Source organism: Gossypium hirsutum, chromosome A06, assembly GCF_007990345.1.
Source record: "Gossypium hirsutum isolate 1008001.06 chromosome A06, Gossypium_hirsutum_v2.1, whole genome shotgun sequence".
Taxonomy (NCBI): Eukaryota; Viridiplantae; Streptophyta; class Magnoliopsida; order Malvales; family Malvaceae; genus Gossypium; species Gossypium hirsutum.
Window position 1 is genome coordinate 117,170,719 of NC_053429.1, and position 22,752 is coordinate 117,193,470.

At 38.8% G+C, this 22,752-nt stretch overlaps 2 non-coding genes across 2 annotated transcripts; one reads left to right on the plus strand and one right to left on the minus strand.

The window, feature by feature from the left end:
- Window positions 1–1,494: 1,494 nt before the first annotated feature.
- Window positions 1,495–1,600, minus strand: LOC121230958 (small nucleolar RNA R71). The gene has a single exon (XR_005929030.1). It is a non-coding gene; the product is annotated as a small nucleolar RNA R71 (small nucleolar RNA).
- Window positions 1,601–21,775: 20,175 nt separating this feature from the next.
- Window positions 21,776–21,881, plus strand: LOC121231493 (small nucleolar RNA R71). The gene has a single exon (XR_005929551.1). It is a non-coding gene; the product is annotated as a small nucleolar RNA R71 (small nucleolar RNA).
- The last annotated feature ends 871 nt before the right edge of the window (window positions 21,882–22,752 follow it).

Here is a 22,752-nt window from a genome sequence, read left to right on the forward strand (position 1 = left end):
AGTATGTGTGTTTGTGATGGTAATATTCCAAGAACATACTGTGACTTTGTTTAAAATATGATAATGTATTGTTTATTAATTTTTACATACTTTCTTACTAAGCTATAATGCTTATTCTCTTCCTTACCTTTTTCCTATAGTGTCGCAGATGTTAGCTCGAGTTGGAGGTCACCGGAGGTTAAATCACACTATCAAACTATTGATCAACATATAAAGGTTTTAAAGTATTTTCAAGTCTTTGACATGTATGGAAACTCGTTTAATTATTATTAAGTTGCTAGGAATTGACCTAAAATACTGACCTATGTGAATTGAAGGTCTCTATTGTATAAAGTCATTTAAGGTAGATAGTCTTGATTATGTTATTAATTAAATGATGCAATTTATGAATGTGCATGCTTGCATATGTGTGTGGTTGAATTAAAGCATGATATGGGCCTTGTAAGCTCTTTTTAAGGGACAACTTGAATGTGTTTGAAAAAGTTTTAAATTAGAGTGAAATTATGAATCGGTTTTTATACGATGATTAGTGATTAAGTCCGGTGATGCCTCGTACCCTATTCCGGCGTCGAACACGGGTAAGGGGTGTTAGAATTTCTAGGTTAAATAATAAAAAGATAGTTATTACTAGTACTTTTGGTTCCCTTGGGTATGATATCCTCGTCTTGCCATTACTATACTATTGTTCAATAGGTACGCTTGCCTTTTCGTCGTGATAATAGTTAGTCTAGGTTTGATCTTCATTATAAATATTTATTACTTATTACAAATCACGCGATGAAGTCTTTTGGCGCCGTTGCAGGGGAGCTAAAATATTAGGAACACTCAATTTTTATTACTTTAGCCATTTATTTTTTCTTGCAATTTAATTATTACAAATTAATTTACTTTTTCTTTCTCTTGGCAGGTTTTCCTAGTTTATGACTAGAAGAAACTCGTCGGGATCATTACTTTTTGACGAAGAAATCGATCGCACAGTTCGAAGAAACCAAAGAGAAATAAGGCGCAGCTTAAGATACATAAAGAACGAGCAAGAAGATGATACTCAACCTCCAACCGAGGAGATGGCTGAAAACCAAGGCAATCAGCTACCTCTTGCAATTGCGGCTAATCAAAATCCTGCTCCACGCACTATGTATGATTATGCTAAACCTTCTTTAACAGGAATTGAGTCTATCATAGTTAGACCAGCTATAGCTGCAAATACTTTTGAACTGAAACCTAACACAATTCAAATGATATAGCAGTTTGTTCAATTTGATGGTTTGCAGGATGAAGATCCCAACTCTCACCTAGCAAACTTTCTAGAATTTTGCAACACATTTAAAATCAATGGCGTTTCTGACGATGCCATTCATCTTTGGTTATTTCCTTTTTCACTGAGAAACAAAGCTAAACAGTGGTTAAACTCATTACCACGAGGGTCTATCACTACTTAGGAACAAATGACCAAAATTTTTTTACTAAAATACTTTCCACCGGCTAAAACGGCTAAATTACATAATGATATCTCTTCTTTTGTGCAGATAGATTTAGAAACACTTTACGATGCATGGGAGAGATACAATGACTTACTGAGAAGGTACCCTCACCATGGGTTCCCGCTTTGGCTTCAAGTACAAACATTCCACAATGGTCTGAATCCCTCGATTCGGCAAATGGTTGATGCAGCTGCTGGCGAAACCATCAACAATAAAACACCAGAAGATGCCTATGAGTTTATAGAGGAGATGTCACTGAATAACTATCAGTGGAGAGTTATGAGGACAAAGCCAATGAAAACAGCCGACATTTATAACGTCGATTTAGTCACCATGCTCTCTAATCAGGTAGAACTTTTCAATAAAAAGATTGATGGTTTACTTGGTTCTACGCAGGTATATCCAGTAATGAGGTGTGACTCAAGTGGAGGAGGTGTGCATACAGAATATCAATCCTTCAATCCTACAACCGAAGAGGAACAAGTCAACTATATGGGTAACAATAACTTTAGATCTCAAAATAACTCATACAGTAATACTTATAATGCAGGTTGGAGGAACCACCCAAATTTCTCCTGGGGTGGTCAAGGGAATCAAAAGCCACAAAATCCTCAAGGTTTTCAACAACCACCCTACCAATAAGACACGAAGCTGAACCTTGAGGAGATGCTCTCGAAATTCATATCAGTGTCAGAAACTCGTTTCTAAAATACTGAGACAACATTTAAAAATCAATAAGCATCGATCCAAGGACTCGAGACTCAGATAGGCCAGCTATCTAAACTAATCTTCGAACGATCACAAGGTAGCTTACCAAGTAATACTTGAACCTAATCCAAGGGAACACCGTAACGTAATTAGCACTCAAGATAAGGAAGGATTCTTTGCGTCTGAGCCAGAATTGATGCAAGAAACTGTGGTGAGCAAAGGTAAAAGTGAGGTAAGTCATAACAAAATGGTGAATGAAGAATATAGACCTTGTGTCCCATACCCTAATGTGACAAGGAAAGACTGCTCAGACGAACAATTCGGAAAATTCCTCAAACTTTTGAAAAAATTACATATTAACTTACCGTTTATTGAAGCTTTGTCGCAGATGCCAAATGCAATGAAATTTTTAAAAGAGCTTTTAGTAAATAAGTAGAAGTTGGACAAAGAGTCACATGTGGAGCTAAACACAGTCTGCTAAGCTATTCTACAGAATAAGCTACCCGACAAATTGAAAGATCCAGGGATTTTTACAATTCCTTGCTTAATTGGTAATTTAGATATAAGTCATGCATTAGCTGATTTAGGGGCTAGTATTAACGCCATGTCTTACAAAATGTTTAAGCAACTAGGTCTTGGGAAACCTAAACAAACTAAGATGAGCATTCAATTGGCAGATAAAACTATAAGATTTCCTAGGGATATTATTGAAGATGTACTAGTAAAAGTAGATAAGTTCATATTCCCCGTTGATTTCGTTGTTCTAGACATAGAGTAGGATAATAACACTCCTTTGATTTTAGGAAGGCCCTTTTTAGCAATTGCTAAAACAATTATTGATGTTGGCATAAGTGAGCTTACACTTCATGTGGGAGATGAAACGATCACCCTTCAAGCTCGTAATTCTGGCATTACATCAAACATTGAAGGTAATAGTCCACACCAATCTACTAAAACTGACAATATAACTTTACAGAAATTGAGCTTCAAAGAAGTTCACGAGCCATGTTCCAGAAATGATAGAGGACACATTCATGAACAACGAAGGCTACGGATAGAGGAGCTAGACGAATGGTGAGCACATAAATTGAGAACACATGATAAACTGAAACTACGCCAAAACAAGCTCGATACCTCTCCTAATCAACTTAAGGTTGGCGATAAAGTCTTACTAGATGTCGCAGATCCCCACATTGTCACTACCACACCGAATGAGGAAATCCCTCTTATGGTACTCAGTATTTTTCCATTCAGTACGGTAGAGGTGAGTCGCCCCAATTTGGGCACTTTTAAGGTAAACAACACCCGATTAAAACCCTATTTTGATGAGATTGATAGTAGGAATGAGGAGTATAAACTCCTCGAATCACCCTGACCATTCACTAGAGAGGTAAGTTGAGCTTAGACTATAAATAAGCGCTTCTCGAGAGGCAACCCGAACATTAACATATTTTGATTTCTTTATTTTTAATTTCTAACACTTTAAATCATTAACTTTATCTTTAAATTACAAAGTTTTTTAGCACACACGGCTAGGCACACGGGCGTACCTAAAGCCGTGGCCAAACAGGGGAAGAGACACGGCCGTGCGATACGGTTGTGTGAAAGCAGGACATGATTTCCCCAAAACACGAGATGCAATAAATCCCCATGGCCGTGCGACATGGCTGTGGGTGAACTTGATAGGTAAACACGGGCGTGGGAATGGAAAAACAAGGGCGTCCCAGGGGCAAGGCTCGATTCTGTTTCTTCGACAGGGGCGTGAAACACGCCCGTGCCATTAAGCCGCGGACAACAATACATGGGCGTGGTACCCTAACACACGGGCGTGGAAGAAGCGAACAAAGCTAGGCATGACCTAAATTGCAAAATTCGAAAAACACGGGCTCACCTTCAGAGTACACGGGGGTAGCCCTAGGCCGTGTTCACCTCCTTATATAAGCAACTCACTGTTCATTTTCTTCTTCCTTTCAAAATCCTAGTCGAAATCTCCAATTCTCTACTCGTTAATCCCTATTTTGGCCACCATTCCACAGATTCTCACTTCCTCAACCTCCAAACCACCCTAAACTCCACTCCCCCTGCATTAATCCTCACTTTCCCCTCTTTTTTCCCTCTATTTTTCCTCCACACGACTGTATCCCCATGCCACATGCCCATGCTCGCCTCCAACACGCCCATGTGCCACCCTACAGCAGCTTTTGGTACATTATGTCATCATCGAGAGGCAAGATAGTCGCGGTCCCACCCTTAAAGAGACGTAGAGGACCGGGTTCTTCCTCAGTACATGCTACAGTTGAAGTTCGACACCCATTCCTTGAGTTTCCGTAAGCTTTGTAGGAGGAGCTATTTCAGATACTACGTGTGCGACCCCTCATTACAGGTCGTTGCATCGACTGGGCTGCCGTAGAGCAAGTCCAGCTAGCTGATGCCATATGCGCCCTCCTGTCCACAGACCCATGGGAACGGTTCTTCGCTATTATCGAAACCACTTATTTAGAGCTAACTTTAGAATTATGCTCTACTTTTCATTTACAGGTGGTGATGACGAACAATGACGACCCTGACACCATTCACTTCTGATTAGGCGGTCTAGTTCGCGCGATGAGTGTCCCAGAGTTTGGAGTCACTCTGGGACTTTACACCAATGAGTTTATGGAGGAGGAGGACATGAATGTACTACCACGCAATATCTACATTTCTCCCTCCTTGTGCTGGAAGACTTTAGCACCACTCTCTTCCACCTACAACCCTAGCCGCTCGAAGGCCTCAGCTCTCGCCCCTTCTTTACGATATCTCCATGCCATATTAGCAGACACCTTGAACGGAAGGAGAGAGAGCACCGGCATCGTCAACACCCACGACACCTACTATTTATGGTTTATGGCGAATGCACACGTAACTGACTTGGCATATTTCATCGCTTTTGCCATTCGCCATCAGACCGAGCGGCATCGAAAGGGAGTAATCTCTATCGTGCCTTTACGTGACGCTCCTTGCCAGACACTTGGGCCTCCTCAACACCGTGGCCCAGTCATTAGCGCTTACACTGATAGGTCAGATGTCATTACAGGGCATCACGACTATGTTACACATGAGGATGATCGAGCGCCGACGTGGGACCGATCCTCCTCACTGCCGTCTCACTCATGCCATTGATGAGGAGGATCTTGAGGACATTCCTGATGATGTCCCCCCACAGCACGAGGAGCCTTCTACCATACCACCTAGGGAACGACCAGTTCATGCGGCTGCTTCATTGGCACACCTTTCCTACCGACTCACTCACTTCGAGCAGTATTGCACTACACAATTTGAGATGGTTCATGAGCAAGATCGGCGACGTGACAGATAGATGGACGACATGCAGGCCATGATGCAGCAGCTGTGCCAGCACTTTCACATCGCCACTCCAACATCACCACCTGAGGGCCCCACCTACGAGGATCATTAAATCCTCCTATTATTTTTGTTTTTATTTTTATTTTCATTTCAATTTTATTATTTTCTTTTGAAAGATATATCTATATTAGTAAATTTTACTTTCTTCATTTTTTTGGTATTTCTAACAAGTAATCCCACTACGCTCTATTCCACACCAACTCTTAATAAGCTCTTCATGATTCTACAGACTTCCAAGCAAAGCTACTAGGAATATTTTACGAAATGAGGAAACAAATTGGGAACAATACCCAATGAGTCCCATGTTCAACGACCCAATTTCTTCATCTAACCAAGAACAGTGGCAGCTACAACTTTCCCCAAACACTCCAGCCTCAGAATCAAGCTCCGTATCCATATAACAAGGAGTTTCACCTCTTTCCCTCTTATGATTTTCTTTATTTTGAATATTCTATCTTTGTACATTGAGGGCAATGTACATATTAAGTGTGCGGGGGTGAACATGAACATGATGCCTAACTTTTTACATTATTCTCAAATCCCTGAATTTGGTCTTGTGCTTAAGTGATGTTCTCATACTATTGATCGAATGAATTCTGAGTGATCTATAATTATTGTTGATATGTCATGAATTAAACCATGGGAATTATGCATGATTATTTGATTATAGGACATTAGAGAATCGAGTATGATAAGTTGATATTTTGAGAACTAAAATTTTTAGATTATTTTCCTAAATTGAGGTATTATATTGAAATCTTAAGTATACACGAATGACATCACAAACCCAAATTTTTGGCGAGATTTTTGAGCCTTTTGAGCATATAGCTTTCTTTCTTGCTCACTTCTTTTGTGGTTTGAGTGTGTCAACATTGAACTGTTATTCTAGAACTTGACTCGATTATACATGTCGAGATCAGACGTATGATTTGATATACTGAGATGATAAAGGCACTTAGGATTTAACCCACTTACTGCATAAAAAGCCTTCCCACATAATTAAACCCTTAGTGAACCCTGCCTACTAACCTTTTTTATTGATTAACCCTCATCATTTACCCATTAACCCATTATTGTTGAAATCCTTTTACTTAATTTACCCTTTTTATCGAGATTAAATTTAATATTGTTACCTCACTATGTTCACCATTTTTTGTTACTGAATCGTGAAGTATGATTTCTATATTGTATTGACTTGATTTGTTCTTAAAAAAATAATAATAATAAGAGAGTTCATGTAATATAGTTCTAGATATTTGTTTATGACTTAGTAATTAAGTTTTTTCTAGTGGGGTAATATATTGAAATTATCTCGATTCTAACCTTTTTCTTTTCAGCTTGTATCCATACCCATAACCTAAACATTGTTACAACCATGCAAAGACCTTTTGATTTGTGTATCATATCATTTACAAGTGGTGGAGATTTGATTTTCATGCAAGCCTATGGTAATAACTTCTCATGTTAGACAATTGAGTGCTTAATCTTGAACCTTAAACACTTTGAGTGATTTGAGTGAATCTTTAAGTGAGGATGTCATCTTTTGTATATTTAGACTAAAGTTAATTACTTTGAGGAAGGAGATCACCTATAATTTTATTATCAAAATATTCGATTTAGATTGTTTGAGGCTTTTAATGCCTCTATAGTGGAATTCTCACTGTATGATTTTCTGTGGTATAATTTGTAACATTATCAGTAATGATTATGTGATTGAAAGAAATGAATTCTAGTAGTAAATGAGAGTTTTGCTTGAGGACAAGCAAATGTTTAAGTGTGGGGGTATTTGATAAACGCCAAATTATACATATTTTTACCCCAACTACTTAGCATATTTATGGATGTTTATTACTAGATTTGTGGATTTTGGTGCTCTTAATCCGGTTATTTCATGTTTTGTACTCAGGAGAGACCAAGAGTCAAAAGGAGCCAAAAACGAACAAAAAAGGGACAAAATGGACCAAATCGAGAAGATGACACAGCCTAAGCCTTGCCACACGGGCAACTCACACACCCGTGTCTTTCAATGGTGTCGACCAAGGCTTTCACGATTCACACAGCCTGGTCATTGACCTACACGGCCATGTGTAATTTAACGGATCGAACACGGCCTGGCAATCACATTACACGGCTGTGGCACAAGGGGGTGTCCCTTTTTCAAGAAGCTGTATTCTACACCGTAAGTATGACTTAGAAAGAGGGCCCCTCCTCCAGAACTTTTCTGGAGTACAGAACCACACGCCGGGAATTACTTGAAGAAAGCTAGACGATCCATCCCAAAAGCCGGAGCTACTCCAAGACTGAAGATCTCTCTCAGAATTCCTTCAGGGTTTTAGAGTTTTTTTTATGTTTTGTTATTTTCATACTTTTAAGATGTACTATTATTTTATTATGAACTAAACCCCTTAGATACCTAAGGGGGTTGAAACCTATGACGGATCTTGTTATTATAATCTGAACTGTATGATAAATACTTGATTTGTTTTTAATTATGTGTTCTTAATGCTTGAGTTAATATTCCGAGTATTGATTCATGATTTGATGTGCTTATGTAGAGGAGCAAAAATTCCTGTCTAAGAGTAGATTTGGCATAATTAAGCAGAGTTGATCGAACGCATAGAAATAGGGTTAGAGATTTTACCGAATTAGGGTGAAACCTAATATAGGAGTCCATAGATCGATTTACTGCTTCCCTAGGGGTTTTAATTAAGAAAGAGATTTTGACTAATTCAACTGAGGGTTAGACGTTATTAGTCTCGAAAGAGATAGTAATATAGGTTAGGGAGTCTCATGGATCAAGTCAAGTGAATAAATCGTCTGGTTCAGAGTCAGATAACAAGTGAAATCTAGGTGGATTCCTCCTTGGGTGTCGTCTTTATCAATTACTTTTCTTCAAGCCTTTTTCCAAATTTTCTCTTTACTTTAGTTTAATTAGTTAATTAGTTTAATAAACAACCCCTCTTTATTTCTAGGTTAAATAATAAAAAGATAGTTATTACTAGTACTTTTGGTTCCCTTGGGTACGATATCCTGGTCTTGCCATTATTATACTATTGTTCGATAGGTGCGCTTGCCTTTTCGTCGTGATAATAGTTAGTCTAGGTTTGATCTTCATTACCAATATTTTTTACTTGTTACGAATCATATGATCATCCAGAATGAGTTCTGAAAGCAGTTTTATACACATCAGTCTGTTTGACCTTAAGCTAATGGTAACCTAAGCACATGTTAATTTTAGAAAAGACGGATGCTCCCTAAAACTGGTCGAACAAGTCATCAATCCTCGGTAACGAATACTTTTTCTTGACCATTAACTTGTTTAATTGCCTATAGTCAATGCACATCCTCATCGACCCAACCTTCTTCTTAACGAACAATACCTGTGCCCCCCACGGAGTCACACTCAGTTGAATAAATCCTCTATCAAAGAGTTCCTGAAGTTGTGCTTTTAATTCAGTCAGTTCTTTTAGTGCCATGCGATAGGGCGCAATGGACACTAGGGCAGTACCTGGTAAAGATCAATTCCAAACTCCACCTCTCTATCCGGAGGTACTCTAGGCAATTCGTCTGGAAAAAATCTAAAAATTCACTCATAGTACGAATATCTCCTACTGATAGCTTTTTAGGAGTAGAATTGGATACGTAAGCTAGGTATGCCTCACACCTATTTCACACTAATTTGTTTCCTACTAGAGCGGTGATACGTGATATTTGTGATAGGTTTTAAATATTTATAATGAATCGTTCTTGAAACTAACTATTATCATGATGAAGGCAAGTGTACCTATCGAGCAGTAGTATAGCTTTAGCAAGACCGGATTATCGAACCCAAAGGAACTAAAAGTACTAGTATCAACTTTCTTTTTATTATCTAGCCTAAAAAATAAAAGGGTTTTGTTTATCTAACTAATTAACTAAACTAAGAAATCACAGAAAAGAAATTTGGGGAAAATACTTTTTGGAAAACTCGATTGATTAAGACAATACCTAAGGAAAAATCCACCTAGACTTCACTTGTTATTTGACTTTGAATCAGACGATTTATTCATTCAACTTGTTCCGTAGAGATCCCTAAGTTATATTATTATCTCTCTGGAGACTAACAACGTCTAACCCTAGTTTGAATAATTGAAATCTCTTTCTAATTAACATCCTAGGGTTGCATTAACTCGATCTATGGATCCCCTTATTAGGTTTCACCCTAATCCAGCAAAATCTTGTCACCCAATCTCTAGGCGCGCAACCAACTCCTCTTAATTATGACAAATTTACTCTTAGGCAGGGTCTATTCCTCCTCTAAATAAGAGCTTAACTTTAATCAATATACTGGAATATCAAAACAAGAATTAAGGACACATAATTAAGAATAAGTCAAATATTTATCATACAATTTAGATAATAATAAAAAGATCCGTCTCAGGTTTCATTCCTCTTAGGTATTTAGGGGTTTTAGTTCATACTAATGAAAGAAAACATCTCAAAAGAATAAAAATAACAAAACATAAGAAAACCCAAAACTCCTGAGGGAATTTGAAGGGAGATCTTCAGTCATGATGGTGAATCCGACTTCTGAGATGGATTGATCGGCTTTTCTTAAGCAATTCCTTGCTTCCTCCTGTGCGTCCCCCCTATCTAAGTGCCTCCTCAGGTGTTTAAATAGGCTTTGGAATGCCTAAGAGCCCTCAAAATTGGCCTTTTCCGAATTGGACTTTTTCGAATTGGACTAAACTTGGGCTCGGCAGGGACACGCCCGTGTGCGATTGCTTAAGGCCGTGGTCAAGGCTATTAAATGGGCACGGGCGTGTGATCTACCCGTGTAAATCGTGCTTTGACCTTTCCAAAGGGAACGATCGTGTGGTCTGCCTGTGTGAGGAAGTCCAGGCCGTGTTGATTTCGTACATTGGCCCATTTTCTCCGTTGTTGGCCCGTTTCTCGTTCCTTTCACTCTCTTGTGCTCACCTAAGTATAAAACATGAAATTAAGGCATTAGGAGCATCGAATTCGCCAATTTTAAGGAAAAATCATCCATAAAATGTGTTGAGCATGGGATAGAAGTATGTATAAATTACGGTTTATCAAATACCCCCACACTTAAGCATTTGCTTGTCCTCAAACAAAATCCTCAACTCATAATCAAAATAAATTCTTCTCAACTTATAATTTCTATCGATAATATCTCAAAATAATCCATAGGTAATCATACATTAAAAATTCAACTGAAAGAACATCAAAGTTTCAAACATTCCAAGTTGAGCATTTTATTATGAAAACATAGGTGTCTCCTCTCATCTAAGTAATTACCTTTGATTCAAAATATCACAGAGTTTCATTTCCTCACTAAAGATTCACTCAAATCACTCGAGGTGTTTAAGTACAATAAATGAAGCACTCAATAGTCAATACTGAAAAGTCATTACCATAGGCTTGCATGAAAATCAAATCTCCACCACTATAAATTGAGATGAAAAATTAATCAAAAGGTCTTTAGAGGGTTGTAACGTGGCTTTGGTTAGAGGGTGTGGTCACAAGCTGAAAGAAAGGGTTAGAATCAAGATTAAATTAAAAAATTACCTAACTAGAAAAATGACTAGTCATCAATTGCGTACAACAGAGCTTTTTCTCAGAATATGGAATTTAACTTCTTTAACTAAGAAGATCACTACTACTAATATGTATACATGTATTTTTTTAAGAACAAGTCAAATTACAAATAGAATAAAACATAGCTAAGAAACTATTCCAACTCAAATCTCGACAAAAATAGGGATCAAATTAATTTAGGGGATTTCAACAATAATGAGTTATGGGTTAATATTGGGGTAAATCAATGAATGGGTTGTTAGGCGCAAGGGGGTTCACTAAGGGTTAATTGTGAAGGTAGGCTTTTATGGAGTGAGTGGGTTAAACCTAAGTGCCTTTATCATTTTGACATATCAAATCAAATGGTGTGGTCTTGACATGCATAATCAAGCAAGTTCTAGAATAACAATTCAATACTGACGCACTCATAATGAAAGTGAGCATGAAAGAAATAATAGATGCTCTAAAGGCTCAAGATCTCACAAAAATTATGGTTTTTTGATGTTTACACTTGTGAATTCCAACTCAAAATAATACCTAAACTTGGGGAAACAACCTAAAAGTTTTTAATTCTTCAAAAATCAACTTATCATGCTTGATTCCCTAATGTCTTAAAGTTTAAACAATCAATGCATAAATGCCTATGTTTTAATTCAAGACATATCAATAAAAATCATAAATTAATTAAAATTCATTCTAATAGTGATATAAATGATTTACATAAGAATAAGACACAATTTCAGGGTTTCTAATGATGATATAAAAGACCCCCCACACTTAAGATGTACATTGACCTCAATGTACAAAGATAGATATAATGAAAAGGATAGATTCATAATCATAAGATAGGGAGAGAAGTGAAACTTCCTGAATGATGAATGAATTCCTTGAACTGGAGTTTTAGAGGATAATTGGCGTGAGAGTGGAGGAGGATGCTCCGGTGGTGGTAGAGGTTCATTAGTCCTTAAGTCCTGCATCAAAAGAATATTATATCTAGTGGTAGCTATGGTCGTGGTCGAGCAGGACATGGCGGTCGTGGTCGAGCAGGACATGGCAGTCGTGGAGAACCTTTCCTGGTGGAGTTTTTAATTCTTATGCGAGGATGAGCTTTGGTGCTCTTTCTGACTGTAATAAAATTAGGAACTCTTTAAGAGGTATACTGAAGTATAATTACTCGTAATGAAATAGCCAAAGAATAAAAATTGTAAAAACTCAGGATGAAATAGTATTAAAAGGAAATAAAAAAATAATTTCAAAATATAGAGATAAAAATAAAATAAAATAAATAATAGGTGTTTATAGAGAAATTGGGGCACACGGCCGTGGGGTACGCCCATGTGCTGTAAGCTCAGCCCGTGCGTTTCGTAATTTTTGAAATTAGGCACATTGGTGTACACAGCCATGTTGCACGGCCGTGTCGATCACCGTTCGCTTCTCCCACGTCCATGTATGCAGGCGCACGCCCGTGTATGTAGGCGCACGCCCGTGTTAAATTGGCAGGTTTGCCCACAGTTTCAAAACACTGGCGTGTTGCACGCCGTGTTATTTTGGAAGTTTCGCCCACGGCCATGTCACACGGCCGTGGCGACTTATCGCATCCCGTGTTGGGGAAAATTTCACCCTGTTTTCACACGGCCTAAGGCATGCCCGTTTACCTGGCCGTGTGTGCTTTAGAAAGCCTGCGTTCCATAAGTCAATTAGTATGTTAGATGTTAAAACTAAAATTTAAAGAAATTAATATTGTTAGTGCTCAGGTTGCCTCCCGAGAAGCGCTTATTTATAGTCTAAGCTCGACTTACCTCTCTGGTGTGTGATCATGGTGGACCGAGGAGTTTACACTCCTCATCCTTGCTATAAAATTTACCAACATAAGGTTTAAGACGAGTACTATTTACCTTGAACGTGCCGAATTTGGGGTGATTTGCCTCAAACGTATCGTATGGAAATATTCTAGTTACCGTAAGAGGGGTTTCTTCATTCGGTTCAGAAGTGGCGATTCGAGCATCTGCTGCATCTAGTAGTACTTTGTCTCCAACTTGAAGTTAATTTGGTGAGGCATTGAGCTCGTTCTGGCGTAGTTTTAGTTTATCGTGTTTTCTTGGTTTAAATGTCAGCCATTCATCTAACTCCTTGATTCGTAACCTTCGTTCTTCATGGGTAGATTCTTTGTTGTGGATTGAACATGGCTGATGTGTGTCCTTCGAACTTATTTCCTGTAAAATAGGTTGCACTGTATGATCAGTCTTAGTAGAACAATTTGTACAATCACCTTCAATTTTTGATGTGTGGTTCGGGTTGCGAGCTTGAAGGTTGATTGTTCCGTCTCCTACACGAAGTATGAGTTCACCTGTGCCAACGTCAATAATTGTTCTAGCAGTTGCTGAAAAGGGCCTTCCCAAAATTAAAGGAACATTACTGTCCTCTTCTATGTCTAAAACAACAAAATCATCTGGGAATATAAATTTGTCAATTTTAACGAGTACGTCTTCAATGATACCCCTAGGAAATCTGACGGTTTTATCTGATAATTGAATGCTCATTCTAGTTTGTTTGGGTTTCCCTAGACCTAGTTGCTTAAACAATTTGTAAGGCATAACATTGATACTAGCCCCTAGATCAGCCAACGCATTATTAACATCTAAACTACCAATTAAACAAGGAATCATAAAACTCCCTGGATCTTTTAGTTTGTTGGGTAGCTTATTCTGAAGAATGGCTGAGCAAACCACGTTCAGCTCCACATGTGACCTTTCATCTAACTTTTATTTATTTGCTAGAAGCTCTTTTAAAAATTTGACTGCGTTCGACATCTGCGAAAGTGCTTCAATAAATGGTAGGTTAATATGTAGTTTCTTTAAAAGTTTAAGGAATTTACCAAATTGTTCGTCTGAGCGGTCATTCCTTGTCGCATTGGGGTATGGCAAATGAGGTTTATGTTCTGTACTTACCGTTTTTTGTTCGTTTTGGCCTACCTCATTCTTACCTTCGCTTACCACCGGTTCTGGCCTAGGTTTTGCCACTAACCCTTCCTTATAATGAATGGCAATTGCATTGAGTTGCTCCCTTGGGTTAGATTCAGTGTTGCTTGGCAGGTGATCGCAGTGACTCGTAACAAGTAATAAATATTTATAATGAAGATCAGACCTAGACTAACTATTATCACGACAAAAAGGCAAGCGCACCTATCGAACAATAGTATAGTAATGGAAAGACCGGGATATCGTACCCAAGGGCACCAAAAGTACTAGTAATAACTATCTTTTTATTATCTAACCTAGAAATAAAAGGGTTTGTTTATTAAACTAATTATGTAAACTAATTAACTAATTTAATTAAAGCAAAGAGAGAATTCGAAAAAAGACTTGAAGAGAAGCAATTAATAAAGACGACACCCAAGGAGGAATCAACCTAGATTTCACTTGTTATCTGACTCTGAACCGGATGATTTATTCACTTGACTTGATCCGTGAGACTCCCTAACCTATGTTATTATCCCCATTCAAGACTAATAACGTCTAACCCTTAGATTGAATAACCGAGACTTTTCTCTAATTAACACTCCAGGGTTGCATTAACTCGATCTACGGACTCCCATATTAGGTTTCACCCTAATCTGAAAAAATCTTGTAACCCTATTTTTAGGCGCCCGATCTACTCCGCTTAATTATGTCGAATCTACTCTTATGCAGGGTCTATTCCTCCTCTGCATAAGCACATCAAATCATGAATTAATACTCGAAATATTAACTCAAGCATTAAGAACATATAATTAAGAACAAATCAAGTATTTATCATACAGTTCAGATAATAATAACAAGATCCATCATAGGTTTTATCCCCCTCAGATATCTAAGGGGTTTAGTTCATAATAAAATAAGAGTACATCTCAAAAGTATGAAAATAAAAAAAACATAAAGAAAACTCTAAAACCCCTGAAGGAATTCTGAGAGAGATCTTCAGTCTTGGAGTAGCTCCAGCTTTTGAGATAGATCGTCTGGCTTCCTTCAAGTAATTCCCGATGTGTGGTTTTGTGTTCCAGAAAAGTTCTGGAAAGAGCGGCCTCTTTTTAGGTCATAATTAGGGTGTTTATATAGGCTTTGGATTGGCTTTCTTCTTCCCTAAGTATCCTTTTCCTTGTAAAATACAGCTCTTTGAAAAAGGGACACGCCCGTGTGCCACGGCCGTGTGACGTGATTACCAGGCCGTGTTCGATCCGTTGAATTGCACACGGCCATGTGGGCTCAATGGCCAGGCCGTGTGAATCGTGAAAACCTTGGTCGACACCCCTGAAGGCCACGGGTATGTGAGATGCCCGTGTGGCAAGGCTTAGGCCATGTGGTCTTCTCGATTTGGTCCATTTTGTCCCTTTTTAGCTCGTTTTTGCCTCCTTTTGACTCTTGGTGCTCTCTTGAGTACAAAACATGAAATAACTGGATTAAGAGCACCAAAATCCACAAATCTAATAGTAAACATCCATAAATATGCTAAGTATTTGGGGTAAAAACATGAATTATTTGGCGTTTATCAAATACCCCCACATTTAAGCATTTGCTTGTCCTCAAGCAAAATTCTCATTTACTGCTAGAATTCATTCCTCTCAATCACATAATCATTACTAATAATTTTACAAGTTATTCCACAGAAAATCATACAATGAGAATTCAACTATAGGGGCATTTAAAAGCCTCAAACAATCTAAATCGAATATTTTGATAATAAAATCATAGGTAATCTCCTTTCTCTAAGTAATTAACTCTAGTCCTAAATGCACAAGAGATGACATCCTCACTAAAGATTCACTCAAAGCACTCAAAGCGTTTAAGGTTCAAGATTAAGCACTCATTATCTAACATGAAATATTATTACCATAGGCTTGCATGAAAATCAAATCTCCACCACTTGTAAATGATACGATATACTAATTAAAAGGTCTTTGCATGGTTGTAATGGGGTTTAGGTTACAGGTATGGATACAAGCTGAAGAGAAAAGGGTTAGAATCGAGATAATTTCAATATATTACCACACTATCAAAAACTTAATTACTGAACCATAAACAAATATCTAGAACTATTTTACATGAGTTCATGACAACTTTAGCTTGTTGAGAATTATAATAATACTAGGTTTTTTTTTAAGAACAAATCAAATTAATACAATACAGAAATTATACTTCATGATTCAGTAACAGAAATTGGTAAACATAGTGAGGTAACAATATTAAATTCAATCTCGATAAAAAGGGTCAAATTAAGTAAGAGGATTTCAACAATAATGGGTTAATGGGTTAATGATGAGGGTTAATCAAAGAAAAAGGTTAATAGGCTCAAAGGGGATTCACTAAGGATTTAATTATGTGGGAAGGGTTTTTATGGAGTCAATAGGTTAAATCCTAAGTGCTTTTATCATCTCAGTATATCAAATCATACGTGTGGCCTTGATATGTATAATCGAAGCAAGTTCTAGAATAACAGTTCAATGTTGACACACTCAAACCACAAAAGAAGTGAGCAAGAAAGAAAGCTATATGCTCAAAAGGCTCAAAAATCTCACCAAAAATTTGGGTTTTTGATGTCATTCGTGTATACTTAAGATTTCAAGATAATACCTCAATTGAGGAAAATAATCTAAAAATTTTAGTTCTCAAAATATCAACTTATCATGCTCGATTCTCTAATGTCCTATAATCAAATAATGATGCATAATTTCCATGGTCTAATTCACGACATACCAGTAATAGTTATAGATCAATCAGAATTCATTCTATCAATATTATGAGAAAATCACTTAAGCACAAGACCAAATTCAGGGATTTGAGAATAATGCAAAAAGTTAGGTTCCATGTTCACCCCTCCACACTTAAGATGTACATTGCCCTCAATGTACAAAGATAGACTATTCAACATAAAGAAAACCATAAGAGGGAAAGAGGTGAAACTCCTTGTTAGAAGGATGCGGAGCTTGATTCTGAAGCTGGAGTGTTCGGGGAAAGTAATAGCTGCCATTGTTCTTGGCTAGATGAAGAAATTGGGTCGTTGAACATGGCACTCATTAGGTATTGTTCCCTATTTGTTTCCTCATTGCGTAAAACATTCCTAGCAACTTTGCTTGGAAGTTTGTAGAATCATGAAGAGCTTATTAATAGTTGGTGTGGAAGAGAGTGTAGTGGAATTACTTGTTAAAAATACTAGAAAATGGAAAATAAAAATTTACTAATATAGATATGTCTTTCAAAATAAGAAATTTGAAATAAAAATCAAAAGAAAAATAAGAATAAAATAAATAAAAATAAGAATAAATAAAAATAAAAAATAGGAGGATTTAATGATCCTCGTCGGTGGGGCCCCTGGGTGGTGGTATTAGAGGTGCGATGTGGAAGTGCTGGCACAACTGCTGCATCATGGCCTGCATATCGTCCATCTGTCAGTCCTGTCGCCGATCTCGCTTGTGGATCATCTTGAACTGCGTAGTGCAATACTGCTCGAAATGGGCGAGTCGATCGGAAAGATGTGCCTATGAAGCAGCCGCATGAACTGATCGTTCCCTAGGTGGCTCAGTAGAAGACCCCTCGTCCTGTGGGGGAACATTGTCAGAAATGTCCTCAAGATCCTCCTCGTCAATGGCATGATAGAGACGGTACTGAGGAGGATCAGTCCCACGTTGGCGCTCGATCATTCGCATATGTAGCATAGTCTTGATGCCCTGTGGGGACATCTGACCTATCAGTGTAAGTGCTGATGATTGGGCTGCTGTGTTAAGGAGACCGAAGTGTCTGGCAAGGCGCGTCACGTAGGGGCCGGTGGAGATCACTCCCTTCCTATGCCGCTCGGTCTGATGGCGAATGGCGAAAGCAATAAAGTAGGCCAAGTCAATCACGTGTGCATTCTCCATGCACCATAAATAGTAGGCATCGTGAGAGGTGATGATGCCGGTGCTCTCTCTCCTCCTAGTCAATGTGTGTGCCAAGATGGCATGGAGGTGGCGTAAGGAAGGATCGAGGGCTGAGGCCTTCGAGCGACTGGGGTCGTATGTGGAAGAGAGTGGTGCCAAAGCCTTCCAGCATAAGGAGGGGGAGATGTGGATATTGCGTGGTAGTGCATTCATGTCCTCATCTTCCATAAACTCATCGGTGTAAAGTCCCAGAGCAACTCTAAACTCTGGGACACTCATCGTACGAACTAGACCGCCTAATCATAAGTGAATGGTGCCGGGGTCGTCAAAATGTTCGTCATCACCACCTGTAAATGAAAAGTAGAGCATAGTTCTAAAGTTAGCTCTAAATAAGTGGGCTCAGTAATAGCGAAGAACCGTTCTTATGGGTCTGTGGATAGGAGGGTGCGGATGGCATCAGGGAGTTGAACTTGCTCTATGGCAGCCCAGTCGATGCAGCGACCTGTGGTGATGGGCCGTGTGCGTAGTATTTGAAATAGCTCCTCCTGCGAAGCTTGTGGAAATTCAAAGAACGGGTGCCGAACTTTGGGTGTAGCTCGTACCGAGGAAGAACTCGATCCCCTACGTCCTTCGAAGAAGGGACCGCGGCCTTCTTTCCTCTGGATGGCGACATAATATACCTGAAAATATATGAGCATTGATCGAACCCAAAATACATCAGTAGTTAAGCAAGAGGCCCAAAACTATTATATGCTATTTAGTAACTTAAACAATTCAAAATATAGAAAATTGTAAAGCAAATTCCTAACTTGTCTTAAGAAATATAATGCGATATCTATGTAAAGCATGTAGAATACTAATGTAGTAACACAAAGTGGAAAAATAAGGTTGAGGAATTGAACCAAAGGTGCTGTAGGGCGGCGTACGGGCGTGGTGGCAGCAAACACGGGCGTGTGACACGAGGATGAAGCTGTGTGGTGGGAAAAATGGTGGGTATAGGGAGGGGCAAATGGGGGTTAATGCAAGTGGAGTGATTTTGAAGGTGGTTTGGGGGTCGGGGAAGGAAGAATCTAGGGAATAGTGGCCAGAATAGGGAGTAAGGGTTGGGGAAGGATGGATTTCGGCTAGGGTTTTGAAAGGAGGAAGAAGATGAACAGTGGTTTGTTTATATAGGGGAGGGGCACATGGCCTAGGGCCATGCTCGTGTGCTGTGAGGGTAGCCCGCGTTTTTCTAATTTTTTTGAATTTGGTCGTACCCAGCTACTATCACACGCCCGTGTAGCTTGGGCGTGTGTGGCACATGGCCATGTCGCATGGCCGTGCCTAGCTTTGTTCGCTTCTCTGCATTCGTGTGGTATGGTAGCATGCCCGTGGTAATTGAACGGCTCGACCAAGGGTGTTAGCCACGGGCATGTCGCACACCTGTGCTGTTTTAATAGGTTCATCCATGCTTTCTCCACACGGGCGTGTCGCACGCTCGTGTTGTTTTTGCAGGCTCGACCACAGCCATGTCGTAAGGCCGTGGCGTGTTATCATAGCCCGTGTTTGGAGAATTTCGTGCCCTATTTTCACACGACCGTATGCACGCCCATGTGCTTGGCCATGCCTCTGTGGAAAACCTATATTCAAAATTTCTATTAGTAGGTTAGGAGTGAAATATCAGAATTTAAAGAAATTAATAATGTTAGTGCTCGGGTTGCCTCCCGAGAAGCACTTATTTATAGTCTAAGCTAGACTTACCTCTGCATTGAATGATCATGGTGGTTCGAGGAGTTCATACTCCTCATTCCTGCTATCAATCTTAAAATAAGGTTTTAAGTGAGTGTTGTTTACCTTAAAAGTGCTGAACTTAGGATGACTCACCTCCACTGTACCGAATGGAAAAATACTAAGTACCGTAAGAGGGATTTCCTCATTCGGTGTGGTAGTGACAATGTGAGGATCGACGGCATCTAGTAAGACTTTATCACCTACCTTAAGTTGATTAGGAGAGGTATCGGGCTTGTTTTTGCGTAATTTTAGTTTATCATGTGTTCTCGGTTTGTGTTCTCGCCATTCGTTTAGCTCCTCTATCCGTAGTCTTCGTTTTTCATGGATGTCTTTGTTCTCTTCATGATAGTAGTGCACTGTCTCTGTTGTCTTGGTTCGAGAAGGTTCCTGCAAGGACGGTTGAATATTAGTTTTATCATTGACAGGTTTCATAGCATTATCCTGAGTCTTAGGGGTTTTGACTAAATCGCGTGCTTGGAGTGTTACTGCGTCGTCACCTGAACGAAGCGTTAACTCCCCTGTGCCTACATTAATAATGGTTCTGGCAGTTGCTAAAAAGGGTCGTCCTAAAATTAAAGGTACCTCGTTATCCTCATCCATGTCTAAGACGACAAAGTCTACTGGGTAAATAAATTTATCAATCTTAACGAGAACGTCTTCAATAATACCCTTAGGAAATCTAATTGTTTTGTCAGCCAATTATATGCTCATACCGAGACCTAGTCGTTTAAACATCTTATATGGGATAACATTTATACTTGCCCCTAGATCAGCTAAAGCATTATTCACAGATAAACTACCCATTAAGCAAGGAATTGTAAAACTCCCTGAATCTTTCAATTTGTTAGGTAGGTTATTTTTTAGAATAGCTGAGCAGACAGCATTGAGTTCCACATGCGATGTAGTGTCTAATTTCCTTTTTTATCTCATAAGTTCCCTTAAGAATTTTGCTAAGTTGGGCATCTACGAAAGAATTTCAATAAAGGGTAAGTTAATATGTAATTTCTTTAAGAATTTGACAAACTTACTGAATTGTTCGTCTGTTCTATCTTTCGTCATCGCTTTAAGATATGGCACGCGAGGTTCATGATTCGTACTTACCTGTTTAGGATCCTCATTGTTTACCTCTTCTCGACCTTTGTTCATCGCGTTGTCTTGTTGTAATTCTGGCTCAGGTGCAATGAATCCTTCCTTATTTTGAGTGCTAATTGCATTGAGGTGTTCCCTCGGATTAGGTTCAGTATTACTTGGTAGGCTACCTTGTGGTCGTTCGGAGATTTAATTTGGACAGCTGGCCTATCTGAGTTTCGAGTCCTTGGATCAATGCTTGTTGATTCTTAAGTGCTGTCTCGATGTTTCGGAAATGGGTTTCTGACACCGAGATGAATTTAGAGAGCATCTCTTTAAGGTTCAGCTTTCTTTCTTGTTGATAAGGTGGCTGTTGAAAACCTTGAGGATTTTGTGGCTTTTGATTCCCTTGACCACCCAAGGAGAAATTGGGGTGGTTCCTCCAACCTGCATTATAAGTATTACTGTATAGGTTATTTTGAGATCTAAAGTTATTATTACCCATATAGTTGACTTGTTCCTCTTCGGTTGTGGGATTGAAGGATTGGTATTCTGTATGCACTCCTCCTCCGCGTGAGTCACACCTCATTACTGGATGTACCTTCGTAGAACCAAGAAAACTATCAAATTTTTATTGAGAAGTTCCACCTGATTTGACAGCATAGTAACTTAGTCGATGTTATAAACGCCGGCAGTTTTCGTTGGCTTTGTCCTCATAACTTGCCACTAATAGTTATTCAGTGACATCTCCTCTATAAATTCATCGGCATCTTCTGGTGTTTTATTGTTGATGGTTCCGCCAGCAGCTGCGTCAATCATTTGTCTTGTCGAGGGATTCACACCATTGTAGAATGTTTGAACTTGCAGCTAAAGCGGTAACCCATGGTGAGGGCACCTTCTCAATAAGTCCTTGTATCTCTCCCATGCATCGTAAAGTGTTTCTAAATCCATCTGCACAAAAGAAGAGATATCATTATGCAATTTACCCGTTTTAGCCGGCGAAAAATATTTTAGTAAAAATTTCTCGGTCATTTGTTCCCAAGTAGTGATAGACCCTTGTGGTAACGAGTTCAACCACTGTTTAGCTTTGTTTCTCAGTGAAAAGGGAAATAACCAAAGACAAATTGCATCATTAGAAACGCCATTGATTTTGAATGTATCGCAAAATTCCAGGAAATTTGCTAAGTGAGTGTTAGGATCTTCATCCTGCAAGCCATCAAACTGAACAAACTGTTGTATCATCTGAATAGTGTTAGGTTTTAGTTCGAAATTATTCGCAGCAATAGCAGGTCTAACTATGCTAGATTCAGTTCCTATTAAAGGGGGTTTAGCATAGTCATACATAGTACATGGAGCAGGATTTTAATTAGCTGAATTGCAAGAGGCAGCTGATTGTCTTGGTTTTCAGCCATCTCTTCGGTTGGTGGTTGAGTTTCGTCTTCTTGCTCGTTCTCCGTGTATCATAAGTTGCGCCTTATCTCTCTTTGATTTTTGTGAACTGTGCGGTCGATTTCTTTGTCAAAAAGTAATGGTCCTGACGGGTTTCTTCTAGTCATAAACTATAAAAAACCTGCCAAGAGAAAGAATAAGTAAATTAATAAATAAAAAAATAAAATAAAATTGCAAGAAAAATAAATGGCTAAAGTAATAAAAATTTAGTGTTCCTAATATTTCAGTTCCCCGATAACGGTGCCAAAAACTTGGTCGCAGTGATTCATAACAAGTAATAAATATTTATAATGAAGATCAGACCTAGACTAACTATTATCACGACGAAAAGGCAAGCCCACCTATCGAAAAATAGTATAGTAATGGCAAGACCGGGATATCGTACCCAAGGGAACCAAAAGTACT